We start from the raw sequence: 14,517 nt of genomic DNA, 5'->3' as shown, positions 1-14,517 counted from the left end.
AATAATGACCTTCAAGAAACTGAACAGAGAACTGTACATATTTTGCAACAGCATGCGCTTAAATTTATGTACTAGTAGTCTCATCGTCCCTGTTGCTGCAATTCAGTACTGGTATACGTTTTACATCCCTGGGCTGTGTAAAAACAATTATCATCCATGCAATGAACTTGGCTCAGGGACAAATTAATTACTAGTCAATCTAAAGACTACAATGTAACTGAAAGTACTGGTATTTATTTCACTGCCCATCATTTTATTATTATATATTTGTAGTATGGTAGCATGTAGAAGCACCAATCAGGGATTATGGCCCCATTGTGCTAGGCACTATATACCCACACAATGGAAAGAGTCCCTGCCCCAAAGATCTTGCAATCTAATATATGATGAGAGACAAAAGAAACATAAGGAACAGATGGGGAGAGCAAGGTAATAGCGAGACAATTACAATAAGTAGTGGTCATAGCACACCAACTGCCTAGCCATTATCAAATATTGTGTAGCCATCCCTGCACAGCTGATTTTTTCAGAGATATTTCAAGGAGAACAACAGTGGCTTTCTGGATTTTTATAGAAAGCTTTTCCCATGCATACAGGGTGGCATTCCAGAAAGTACAAAAAACAACGTATGGGAAAAGTCGACTAGTCTCTACTTCGTACAGCAGTGTACTCATCACAATCGCATGGTATAATCTGACTTTTCGTTTGGTGTACAGAACTCTGTATGATCACATGTTGTCCAACCTTTCAAAGTGGTGTTTGCTTTTCCTAATCTCGTATGAATATCTTTATTACAGACACATTAAAAATGTCATCACACTCCCCAGATAGCAGAATTCTTCTACTTGTTTAATTTATTTTCCAGCCATATACACTTTTCCATCAGTTGTCCAGTTTCCTATCTTTATAAGATTGGTTTTTCTTTGCTTTTACTTTCAATCCAATTTTTGCTGTTTTTTCTACCTCTGATATAAGGGCCATTGCTTTCCATGTCATACTTAGTGAAGCAATACTGTTGGCAAAATCAAGGTCACGTAATTCATCTCCCCTAACCTGTTTGACACTGTCCACAATGTCTTTTGTTGCCCACTTGATCACTATTGCTAACTCAAAAAGGACTAGTGATAACGCACACCCTTGTCTGACTCCAGTCACAATATCAAACCACTCACTCAGGACTGTATCCAGTCTTGCTGTGCATCTACATCCATCATATATACTCCTTATTATGTTGATAAGCTTGTCTGGTGTCCCATAACTTCTAGCAATATTTCACATGGTCTCTCTGTGGACACTAATGAACACTTGTTTAAAATCTATAAAGTTGACTAAGAAAATGTGACGAACTGGGGTTCTCTCTGTACTGCTTCTGAAATGAAAATGATTTTATGAAATTGTAATATGGAAAGCCTATACGATGCGGAACCCCAGGAGTCAGCAGAGTTGTGTCATATCTCTGCCAGGCCCAGAGACAATGGTGAGTGATCAGCACTCAATAATGGCCTATTCAAAGTTAAACACCTTTGGACAATGGGTTTGCTCTAGCTGGGAGAAGACACAGTCTCCTCTTGTGAGGGGGAGGAGGGTTTAAGAGTAGTGGAAATTTACCAATCTGCTGAACAAAAGAAGCAGGTAACCCCCGCAGCAGTGTATAAAGCAACATGCTGGGAATGAGAGCCATTTTGCACCAGATTAAGATGAAGGAGGCTGCTGCAGGGGGCAGGGTGAGCAAGGGAATGGAGGACCCTGCCTGCCTGCAGGAATACAGATGCCCTCCCCAGGGACTCCCAATGGAAGCTAGTGAGGGATATTGCATTTAAAAAGGTTTTATTGTTTTGTCTGATCTGTACTCCTCCGTGCTTTACATGATTATATATAAAAGAGCATAAAAATGTTAGATTGTACAAACAGGGTGTGTGTGTAGACTGCATCAAAACTACTGCATGCCCCTGAGAGAGTTAAACTGTAAATTAGAGGCTTCAAATCTTTGGGGTGGAGTTCTGGAGAATTGTGTGTTTGAAGGGTCAGTGCTGTGCCCAGAGGGCATAGGTGGCTGGACAGTGAGTTCCAAGACTATGAGAGTATATCTACAGTGCAGGCTCTGCAGCGATTAATGCAGTGGCTCAGGGAGACGGGCTCTCTGGTCGACGCCCTTAGTCCACCTCTCCAAAAGGAGTAAGGCTGTGTCGACTGGAGGGCGTCTCTCACCGATGCAGCACTATGAAAAATCTGTGGGATGTCAACGTCAGTATGTCGACGGGAGATATGCAAGCTACATTACATAGCTTGCATGTCTTCTCCTGTCGACTGCCATCGGCAATGTAGACCAGCCCTGAGAGTGATGCCAGATATAAGGACTGTGCTTTGAGAGTGTGCCTAAGGATCCTGACACTGGAGCAGTGGCTGGACTCTGTTCAGGCTGCAGGAGCTTGAAATACCCGGGGGGTCCGAAATGGCAGAGACTTGTATTCCTCTCACAGATTGGATTCACCTCCACTGAGTGGCAAGGAAAGGACAATCTCTAGGATCTGTGACAGATAGGATTTTGCAAAGCAGTAGCTTTTCTGATGAACTAACAGAGTAAATATCTAATCACTGTTGGCTACCGTCATGCTGAATAGAATAAAGGCAGCAGTGGATAACAGGGTTACTTACCAGTAACTGTTGTTCTTCGAGATGTGTTGCTCATATCCATTCCAATATAGGTGTGTGCGCGCTCTGTGCACAGATTCCCAGAACTTTTTTCCTTTAGCTGTCACCGTAGGGTCGGGTCAGGCGCCCCCTGGAGTACCGCGCTCATGCCACGGTACATAGGGCGCTGCCGACCCTGCGGCCCCTCAGTCCCTTCTTTCTGCTGACTCTGACAGTGGGGATGGAGGGTGGGTGTGGAATGGATATGAGCAACACATCTCGAAGAACAACAGTTACTGGTAAGTAACCCTGTTTTCTCTCTTCGAGTGATTGCTCATATCCATTCCAATATAGGTGATTAAATAGCCATACCTTGGAGGTGGGTAGGAGTGAATGGTGCATTGCTCTGATCAGGACGGCCCTGCCGAATCCCGCGTCCTCTCTCGCGTGCTGCACGATGGCGTAGTGGGACGTGAAGGAGTGAACCGACGACCAGGTCGCTGCTCTGCAGATGTCCTGCAAAGGCACTCTTCCCAGGAAGGCTGCAGATGAGGCCTGGGCTCTGGTTGAGCGTGCTGTCACCGCTCCTGGAAGCGGCACCTTTGCCCGCTCGTAGCAGGTCCTGATACAGGTGGTGATCCAGGTGGAGATGCACTGGGTGGAGACGGGTGAGCCTTTCATCCGGTCAGGCACTGCCACGAACAGCTGCGTTGACTTCCGGAACGGTCTGGTCCGCTCAATGTAGTGGGCCAGGGCTCATCTGACATCCAGGGAGTGCCATCTCCGCTCATCCTCCGAACCGTGTGGTTTGGGAAAAAATACAGGGAGGAAGATATCCTGGTTATAATGAAACTGGGACACCACCTAAGGCAGGAATGCTGGGTGGGGTCTCAGCCAGACCTTATCTTTGTAGAAGACCGTGTAGGGGGGCTCCGAGGTCAAAGCTCTTATCTCGGAGACCCTCCTAGCCGATGTAATAGCCACCAGGAAGGCTACCTTCCAAGAGAGGACGAGCAGCGGGCATGGAGTCATGGGCTCGAAGGGGGGTCCTGTCAACATGGCGAGGATCAGGTTTAGATCCCAAGGAGGCACCGGGTCACGGACCTGTGGATACATCCTCTCCACCCCCTTGAGGAATCTGACTGACATAGGGTGGGAGAACAGGGTATGCCCTTCCATCAGCTGGTGAAAAGCCGAGATAGCTGCCAGGTGCACCCTTAGGGAAGCCAGTGCTAAACCCTGGAGCTTCAGGTGGAGCAGGTATTCCAAGATCGCCTGTATGGGCGAGCTGGACAGCGGGATACCCCGGGACTCTGCCCAACAGGTAAAACGTTTCCACTTGGCCCGGTACACAACCTGAATGGAAGGTTTTCTGCTGCCCAGCAGAATCTGCTGGACCTGCGTTGAGCAGGTTCTCTCTCCCTCCGTCAGCCACAGAGTCTCCATGCCGTCAGGTGGAGGGAGTCCAGGTCTGGGTGCAGTAGGCGACCCTGGTCCTGGGAGAGCAAGTCGTGACATCTCGGGAGCGGGATCGGCATGTCGATGGAGAGGTCGAGCAGCATGGTGTACCAGTGCTGCCGCGGCCAGGCTGGAGAAATCAATATCATGTCCACCCTGTCCCTCTTTATTTTCAAAAGTACCCTGGGCAGGAGCGGAATGGGGGGGGAACGCATAGTGGAGGGGCCTCTTCCAGTCTATGAGGAATGCGTCGGAGAGGGAGCCCAGCTCGCGACCCCGGAGTGAGCAGAACCTCGGGCACTTCCTGTTCCAGGACGACACGAACAGGTCCAGCTGGGGAACCCCCCCACTTCCGGAAGATTGAGGCTACTACCTCCGGATGTAGCGACCAGTCGTAGTGGGGTAGGAACGACCTGCCGAGGTGGTCCGCCTCGTCGTTCCTGAGCCCCAGGAGGTGAGAGGCAGACATGTGAAAATCGTGCCTCACTGCAAGATCCCAAAGAAGAGAAGCTTCCTGGCAAAGAGCCGAGGAGTGTGCTCCCCCCGTCTGTTTATGTAAAACATAGCCGCTGCGTTGTCCGTAAGTACCTGGACCAACCTGCCTTTCAGAAATTTGATGAACACCTTGCAGGCCAAGCGGACTGCCCTGAGCTCTCTGACATTGATATGGAGAACCCTCTCGTGTGGTGACCATCGCCCCTGGGTGCTCAGGTCCTTGGCCCCCCAACCCTCATCCGAGACATCTGTTATCAGGGTCATTGAGGGGGCCAAGTCTCTGAAAGGGACACCCCTCAAAACCTCCCCGGGTTCCCTCCACCAGTTCAGTGAGGATAGCACCTGGGCGGGGACCGTGACCATCTTGTTCAGTTGATGTCTGGCCGGTGCATAGACTGATGCCAGCCACTGTTGGAGAGGTCTGAGCTTTAGTCGAGCTGGTCTCACCACATAAGTGCATGCCGCCATATGCCCCAACAGCTGAAGGCAGTGGCTGGCTGTCGTCATGGGGGACTTGTGTAGATTGTTGATTATGGCGGCCATTGTCTCGAACCGAGTCTGAGGGAGGAAAGCTCTGGCCTGAGTGGCATCCAATGTGGCCCCTATGAACTCTATGCGCTGCACCGGAGTAAGAGTAGACTTCTGCTCGTTGATGAGCAACCCCAGTCTGGTGCATGTGGCGCACATAAGAGCTAGGCTGTTCCTCACATGGGCCCTGGACTTGCCCCGGATCAGCCAATTGTCCAGGTAGGGGAATATCTGGACCCCTTTGCGGCGCAGGTGAGCTGCTACCACTGCCATTCATTTCGTAAACACCCTTGGCGCCGACGAAAGGCCAAAGGGTAGGGCTGTAAACTGGTAGTGGCATCCAGCTACCATAAATCTCAAAAACTTTCTGTGACCTGGAAGGATAGACATGTGGAAACACGCGTCATAGAATCATAGAATAGAATCATAGAATATTAGAGTTGGAAGGGACCTCAGGAGGTCATCTAGTCCAACCCCCTGCTCAAAGCAGGACTAACCTCAGCTATATCATCCCAACCAGGGCTTTGTCAAGCCTCAGCTTAAAAACCTGTAAGGATGGAGATTCCACCACCTCCCTAGGTAACCCATTCCAATGCTTCACCACCCTCCTAGTAAAAAACTTTTTCCTAATGTCCAACCTAGACCTCCCCCCTGCAACTTGAGACCGTTGCTCCTTGTTCTGTCATCTGCCACCACCGAGAACAGCCTAGCCCCATCCTCCCTAGAACCCCCTTTCAGGTAGTTAAAAGCCGCTATCAAATCCCCCCTCACTCTTCTCTTTTGCAGACTAAACAAGCCCAGTTCCCTCAGCCTCTCCTCATAAGTCCTGTGCTCCAGCCCCCTAATCATTTGGGTGCCCTCCGCTGCACTCTCTCCAAATTGTCCACATCTTTTTTGTAGTGGGGGGCCCAAAACTGGACACAGTATTCTAAATGCGGCCTCACCAATGCCGAATAGAGGGGAATAATCACTTCCCGTGACCTGCTGGCAATGCCCCTCCTAATGCAGCCCAATATTCCATTAGCCTTCTTGACAACCAGGGCACACTGCTGACTCATATCCAGCTTTTTATCCACTGTTACCCCCAGGTCCTTTTCTGCAGAGCTGCTGCCCAGCTCGTCGGTCCCCAGTCTATAGCTGTGCATGGGATTCTTCCTTCCTAAGTGGAGGACTCTGCACTTGTCCTTGTTGAACCTCATTAGATTTCTTTTGGCCCAATCCTCCAGTTTGTTTAGGTCACTCTGTATCCTATCCCTACCTTGCAGGGTATCTACCACTCCCCCAGCTTAGTGTCGTCCGCAAACTTGCTGAGGGTGCAATCTACCCCATCCTCCAGATCATTAATAAAGATGTTGAACAAAACCGGCCCCAGGACCGACCCCTGGGGAACTCCGCTTGTGACCGGTTGCCAGCTAGACATGGAGCCATTGATCACTACTCGTTGAGCCCTATGCTCTAGCCAGTTCACTATCCATTTTATAGTCCATTCATCCAACCCATACTTCTTTAACTTGCTGATAAGAATACTGTGAGAAACCGTATCAAAAGCTTTGCTAAAGTCAAGGTATATCACATCCACCGCCTTCCCCACATCCACAGAGCCAGTCACCTCATCATAGAAAGCAATCAGGTTGGTCAGGCATGACTTTCCCTTGGTGAATCCGTGTTGACTGTTCCTGATCACCTTCCTCTCTTCCAAGTGCCTTAAAATGGATTCCTTAAGGACCTGCTCCATGATCTTTCCAGGGATTGAGGTGAGGCTGACCGGTCTGTAGTTCCCCGGATCCTCTTTCCTCCCTTTTTTGAAGATGGGCACTATATTTGCTTTTTTCCACTCCTCAGGGACCTCCCCCTGTTGCCACGAGCTTTCAAAGATAATAGCCAATGGCTCTGAAATCACCTCAGCCAACTCCCTCAGCACCCTCGGGTGCATTGCATCCGGCCCCATGGACTTGTGAATGTCCAATCCTTCTAAATAGTCTTGAACCTGTTCCTTCAGCACTGCGGGATGTTTGCCTCCTTCCCATTCTGTGCCACCCAGTACAGCAGTCTGGGAGCTGATCTTGTCTGTGAAGACAGAGGCAAAAAAGGCATTGAGTACCTCAGCTTTCTCCACATCCTCCGTCACTAGGTCGCCTCCCTCTTTCTTTAAGGGGCCTACACTTTCCCGAATCTTCCTCTTGTTGGCAACATGCCTGTAGAAACCCTTTTTGTTCCCCTTCACGTCCCTTGCTAGCTGCAACTCCAATTGTGCTTTGGCCTTCCTCATTTCATTCCTGCACGTTCGAGCAGTGTTTATATAATCCTCCCTAGTCATCTGACCAAGCTTCCACTTCTTGTAAGCTTCTTTTTTGCGTTTAAGTTCGCCAAAGACTTCTTTGTTAAGCCAAGCTGGACGCCTACCATATTTGCTATTCTTTCTGCACATCGGGATGGTTTGCTCTTGTGCCCTCAATAAGGTCTCCTTAAAATACAGCCAGCTCTCTTGGGTTCCTTTCCCCCTCATATTAGCCTCCCAGGGAATCCTGCCCATCAGTTCCCTGAGGGAATCAAAGTCCGCTTTTCTGAAGTCCATGGTCCGTATCCTGCTGTTCCCCTTTCTTCCTTTCATCAGGATCCTGAACTCGACCATCTCATGGTCACTGCTGCCTAGGTTGCCACCCACTTCAGATCGAGGGCAGCATACCAGTCCCCTGGATCTAGGGCAGGAATAATGGACGCCAGGGAAACCATACGAAACTTGGTGCGTCTGACAAATTTGTTCAGACGCCTGAGGTCCAAAATTGGCCTTAGGCCCCCCTTGGCCTTGAGGATTAGGAAGTACCTTGAGTAGAACCCCTTTCCTCGTTCCCTTGGAGGAACCTCCTCCACCGCACCGAGTGTCTGCTCATTTGGAATAATATGTACAATTTTGGTCAGCCATGTTCAATAGAGCAGTAGATTCATAGATTAATTTAGATTTGTACAAATAAAAAGTAAAACTGCAGTGAGTGTAATATTAATATATGTAATTATAATACTGAATATCAGAATATCTGCATACATTTTGGTTTGGTATTTTCTCAAGGAAGTTATACCTGTATAGACTCTCATTTCAGTTTTCAATATTATATAAACAAAAGTAAAAACGATCTGATTATGTGAAAATGATAATGTAGAGTAATAGGCTTGAAGCATTAAGCAATTAAAGGCATGCAGAGTTGCAGACTACAAATTCAGGTCCATTTGGCCATGCAGTGATCTGTAGCAAAGATTAACTTTGATGTAGTGGACAGACCGAGCCTATTCCTCAGTTTTGAATGGATGTATCCAAAGTTTGAAAAGATTCATTCTGTGCTTGTGGAACTTGCTGGACACTGCTGCAATTTCCTGGATTAAACTGCGTTTCAGATGGTATTTACCAGCACCCTGTCCTAACCTAGTTTTTCCTGGAAATTGCCAATCCTGCTTAGTTCTCTAGATTTTCCAGATTACTGTCTGTTACCAACCCCATTCCCAGTTAGTCCCAGAGATAATGCAGTTTAATCGGCAACATGCCCTTTGGCAGTTGTTATTGTGCTTTCCAAACTAATCAATCCTTTTGTCTTTCTCCCCTTAAACCATCTTCCATTTTATCGGGCCTATCTGAAATGTTCTCAGCATAGAACATTCAGCAGGAATGCTCATCTTGAAAAACCCTCCCCATCATTTATAGATTATGGTTTTTCTCTCTACCCAAATAATTATAGCAATGTCTTAACAAGACCCCACTCATGACTGGAGCCCCATTTGCCTAGCCCTGTACATATATAAACTCCCAGAGAGTTGACACTCTAAATTAGGACAAGGAAGCACAAGACAACTAGGGGAGAGGAGACAAATGTCACAGTAACAGAAATAAAAGGTTGCATGTATTTGCTGTGTGTACATTTTGGAGGCTTCATGGTTTTTTGTAAAAATAAGTGTCATGCAGTCATATAGTTTACAGCCAGAAGGGGACACCAGATCACATAGTTTGACCTCTTGTATACCACAGGCCACCAACACCACCCAGCACCTGCACACGAAACACAACTGAAATTAGACCAATGTATTACAGTCCACGGGAGACTAGATTATTCTTTGCCACCAGCAGAAAATAAGGAGGGACTGAGATGCACCAGTGTCTGAGACCCCAACAATGGCTGGGAAATGATTAAGTTAGATATATCCATATAATTCTGGCAAGTGACCCATACCCTCATGCTGCAGAAGAAGGTGAAAAAACCCTAAGGTAACTGCCAATCTGACCTGGGGGGAAATTCCTTCCCCATCACACATATGGCAATCAGTTAGACCCTGAGCATGTGAGCAAGAACTAGCCAGAGAGAATGCTTGATGCCTCCTCAGAGCCCTGTCCCACCCTGACCAACGTCCCATCTCCAGGGGTGGCCAACCCTTTGCTTCAGAGGAAGGAGATTTAAAAGCAGACAAACATGCATGGTGGAGAGAAGGGAAATCTCTGCCCAACCCATACAAGAGGCCGGCTGACACCCTTAAGCATGAGCTTTTTAGGAACATAAAACAAACTGGAAGTGAACCCCAGGGCTACTGAGCCCTACCCCCTACCATCATAAGCAACTCCGCCATACACTCGCACTCATAAATTTGTCCAGCTCCACAACTCCTATTGAGAGGCTGTTCCAGAACCGTACTCCTCTGATGGTTAGAAACCTTCTTCTAATTTCCAGCCTGAAGTTGTTCATGGCCAGTTTACATCCATTTGTTCTTGTGCCAACATTGTTCTTTATCTTAAAAAGCTCTTAACCCTCCCTGATATTTACCCCCCTAGTGTATTTAGAGAGAGCAATCATATCCCCTTCTCAGCCTTCATTTTGCTAGACTAAACAACCCAAGCTCTTCTAGTCTCCTCTGCTAAGACAAGCCCTCCTATTCCCCAGTCATCCTGCTAGCTCTTCTCTGCACCTGTTCCAATTTAATTTGTCTTTCTTGAACATGGCTGACCAAGATTGTACATATTATTCCAAATGAGGTCTTACCAGTGAATTGAAGGTGCTCAACATTTCATGAGATTGGGCCCAAACAAGTTCTGATTGCAAGAGCTGTGGAGAAATTAGTCTGTTGCACCTTGTGGCCAAGTCTGGCCTTTTCACTTGTATTTTTGAAACCTACAATATATTGTTAGATTCAATAGTATTTTGTGAACCAGATATTTGTGTCATTTGTTCTTTGCTTCTCTCATCATACTGCACTGAGTTCACTACCTTATACCACTAGTTTAATATACAAACAATTACAAGCACCTCACCAGTCAAACTGGTCACCAGCTGCACCATATAATCATAAATGACAGGTTTGGAAGAGGTCTCTTGTGTTACTGAGCCCCACACCCTGCATCAAGCAGGATTTTCCTCTACACTAATGCTAATGCACATTTTATCTGTACTTCTTCTAGGGCCTCATTGCCCTTATTGTTACAAGGTGTTTTATCTAATATGGATGTTTCCATATTAGTTTTAAACCATTCCTTCTTATATATCCACCTAACTATTATTCTGTTAATCTCTATGGCATAAGCATAAAATAAACATTCAAGAGATTCCTAGTTTTCAGGCTTAGAGATAGTGGCACTCAAGGTAATATCACTGTCTTCTCTCCTGATTGCCCTATCTTCTCGAATTACTAGTAAGGAGTCTATTCCTTGTGGGGTAACACTTTTACATTTGAAAGTAAAAGTGACTAGTACAGTGTTTCCCAAACTGTGGGGTCATGCCCCCAGCAGAGGTCATGAAAGGGTGCCAGGAAGATCATGAGACTGTCCTGCTTTGACCCACAAAACCCTGTTCCAGCTGAAGCAGCTCCTGACCCATGAGACTGGCTGGGTTCAGTTCCCTCCCTGATCCTTGGTGCACAGGAGTTGCATTGTTACTCAGGTTTGGTCCTGCCCCACTGACAGAGGTCAGCTACACCAAATTTGAGTGAGTGGCCACTAAGGGGCGACTGTGGGGCATGCTTGCTCTGCAACTCCCTCCCCCGGACTCCCAACCCTCAGCGGCAGCATCCAACCCTACACAACCCCTCCCTGGGCCCAAAGACTGTTGTGAGATAAAAAAGTGTGGGAGCCACTGGACTAGTGACTGGTAATTCTGGGGGGAAAAACACCATAATTACAATCAACAATACTTAGCATTTACATTCTCAAAGCATTAAACAAACACTTGATGAATTATCAGGCTAGGATTAAAGTATCAGTGCAACATTTCTAACAATTCTTTTTCAGTTATCAAAAACCTGGTCTGAAGAAATTCTATACAGTGCACTCGGGTGCTATGTACCTTCACCCCCATTATACAATAGTGTTCTTTTCAGTCTCTATAAAGCTAATGGGAGTTTAGAGACCTCCAAATACTGCACGAGCAGGTGGTTAATGTGCAAGAGTCCTAGACCTAAAAGTATATACAATTAATTTACTGGTTACATGTGATTGACAGTCCATATTTTTAACTTGTGAATGTGTGTTTTCAAAACTCACAGAGTCTGGTTTACTTAGCTATTTCATAAATATATGATAAATCTATAGTTTAAGCAAAAAAATATTTTCTAGACAAAAGGGTCTGATTGAGTATCTCATGGCTGAAGATTTTTTTTTTAAGTCAGATGAAAAATAATCAAAATTTAAAATGTCACTGTTTAAAAGCCTGTTTATCGATCTAGCTTATATAGATAAATAAATCCCTAAAAACAATGAGTGAAACTTAGCATCTGCAGCACAGCTATAAAGTAAGTGAAGACAAAAAGTAAAGTAATATTTTGCTTCTGGTTGATACCATCAATTAAAATGTACACTGAAAATCAGGTAATAGTTTCTTTTTTTACAGTAAATCCTTCTGTTCTGCTTCATCTGGGAAAAGTATTTTAATAGTCTGAGCAGCTTCTTTATATAAACAAAGGAATCGTTAGAGTAAAAATGCAGTAACAAAATAAATTGCCAAACCACAGTTCAGCTAGCATAGTTTAGCTCTCAGAAATGCTCAATTTTAAGGAAAATCTGTGTGTGTGTGTGTGTGTCTGTCTGTCCATACACAAGCTTGTTTCTCTCACCAACAGAAGTTGGTCTAATAAAAAGATTTTACTTCATCCACCTTGTCCATACACACATATTTGGGAGGTGAATTAAAAATGCTCTGAGAACATTCATTTTTCCATTTCCTGATTTTTTTAAAATTAGAATATAAATGCCTGCCCAAAACCCACTGCAACATGAAGTTATATATTCACTACTGTGTATTAAAATTTCATTACAATGCCTTTTATATTTCCAATCTCTAAAGTGAAAGTAAAGTTTCTGAATTTGTTCTTATTAGCTCATAATACATACTAGTTTTTCTGTATGTAAATGATAGTAACATTTGAACATCTTGTAATCTGTATTTAGATATTCTGTATTATCTACGAGGCATCTCCTACAAAAATAAAACTTTAAACTGAATTTCTCAATTATAGTTTCCAAAGTCAAACACTGCATATCCTTGAACAAAAGCTGCCAAGGGAGTTAAATCTTCCATTTAACAAAAAAGCAGTAAATTCTCAAACAGGGAGGAAAAATGCAAATCCAAACAAACTTGAGTGCTCCAAAAACCTTATATTTTAGAAGTAAACCCGAAGCCCTAAAATTTAGCAGTTTAATCCAACAGTCCACTCTCCTCTGAGCACAGCTTCTCATTTCTTGAAAATGGCTGTAAACAGGGAAAGGGAGGAGCCACAGCAGCTTGCCAAGTGAAGCAGAAACTTTGTGAGTAATTTACTAGAGGAAAAACAAGTGCAGCACACACGCACACAAAAATACCACGCTGTATGTGTTCTGCTGATAGGCGATCACAATGCTTTCAAAAAGGAACAAGACAACCCTTTTCAGTCCACTTCCTTCCTCTGAAATGTTACTTACCAACTGTGTTTGGACCTTGAAGTACAAAGGAATGTGCAACATGAACTGAAGGTAAGAATTTAAAAGGTTTTACAGCGACGCTAATGAAATAAAATTGGGCCATGAGAGAGTGAAAGAAACAGATATTTAGGGGTAGTGGGGAAGGAGTTGTTTTATAAAATCAGAATTGGGGTATTAAATTTAAATATATTTGATAAATATAAATTATATTAATGTAAAAAAGGAAGCTGGAGAAGAGGTCATTTGGGAAGACCGGTTCAAAATACAATGTATGGGGAACTACAGGATTTATTTATGCATGAGACTTGATCTGAAACTGACCAATAACTGATTTATATTTATCAAGTGAGACAACTCAATTTTAAGCATCCTAAAGACCCACTACAGTCTTTACTCACGCAAAGCTCCTTTTGAAGTGACCAGGAGGCTTGGCTGAATAAGGAATGCAGGATTGGGCACTATAATGTATATCCAATAGGTACAGTAGTTTCTCAGGTGAACAACAAGCATGTTTAAAACCAGGTACTTTTGTTCCTCTGGTATTTTAGACACTTTTTAACCATATATTTCCCCAGAATGTATGTTTATTATGGACTTTAGAATTAGTTCATTTATGCTCATTTCCAATGAGAGTTCTGTAATTTCACAAGAAAATTACTGGACAAAAAATAATCACCTACAGTTCCTATGATAGAAGGATGGCATTAAATTTAACTTCATTTAAATTACATAAACATAATGGTGTTAATCTTTAAACATTTGTAGAACCAAGTATTCAGATCTATAAAAAATTAAGTGCAGAGATAAAAATGGTATGAGACTCTTTTCAGTGTGAGATAATATAAAGGGAGAATTTCATGTCTGATGTCATTTAGTCTGGAGTAATGACTATTAGCCACTTACAGTTAGATCCTGCAAAATGGATTTGCCTGGGCAAACATGTGTCTATATGTAGCTCCACAGCAATCAGTGGGGCTGCACGTGCATGCAGGGGTAGACATGGGTAGATTCATGTGCAGTGTCTAGCTCTTACTTTGCAAAATTAGTTGAAGCAAGCAACTCACTGAAGTTTAATGAGTTAACTTGTGGTTGCTGTCACCAGCAATTATTTCAACATATTTAAAATAGTGTACACTTCCTGTACAAGAAACTTGGCTGCTTTAGATATTCAAAAATAATATAAAGCTTTAAGAAACAACATAAACAAAGCTAAGATACTGTATACCGTTGTAATTCTGTAGGAAAATAAGACTCCTTTAAATCAAAGATGAAGGAAAATTAGGATTAAACAATTATGAAATATTTACCTTGTAGTTCTGCTGAAAAAGATTATTTTTCTGAAAAAAGTCAGTTCTTAAAAGTGAGTTAAAAGATTCATTTTCCCATTCAAAACATTTTATTTTTGGATTGATTCCATGATGGCTACAGGTAACTGGAAATAACCAACAGCAATAGATATGAGGATTAAACCTTACAGACTC

General features: G+C 44.3%; 2 protein-coding genes across 7 annotated transcripts in view; one reads left to right on the top strand and one right to left on the bottom strand.

Moving 5' to 3' along the window:
- The window catches only part of CUNH7orf50 (chromosome unknown C7orf50 homolog), a 177,079-nt gene that overhangs the window by 92,213 nt on the left and 70,349 nt on the right, over positions 1-14,517 (bottom strand). The window lies entirely within an intron of this gene.
- The window catches only part of GPR146 (G protein-coupled receptor 146), a 68,964-nt gene that overhangs the window by 46,184 nt on the left and 8,263 nt on the right, over positions 1-14,517 (top strand). The window contains exon 1 of one of the 3 annotated variants that reach the window (XM_067550889.1): positions 12,515-13,087. The exons of the other annotated variants lie outside the window; for them this stretch is intronic. The gene's annotated coding sequence lies outside the window, so the exon portion shown is untranslated. Of the gene's footprint in view, positions 1-12,514; positions 13,088-14,517 lie in introns of those variants that run through there. 3 annotated transcript variants of the gene reach the window in all.

Source organism: Emydura macquarii, unplaced genomic scaffold (assembly GCF_026122565.2).
Source record: "Emydura macquarii macquarii isolate MOO-44397 ecotype Brisbane River unplaced genomic scaffold, CSIRO-AGI_Emac_v2 contig_1348, whole genome shotgun sequence".
NCBI classification, from domain to species: domain Eukaryota; kingdom Metazoa; phylum Chordata; order Testudines; family Chelidae; genus Emydura; species Emydura macquarii.
Note: the sequence above shows the minus strand (reverse complement) of the source record. Positions and strands in the feature narration are given on the sequence as shown.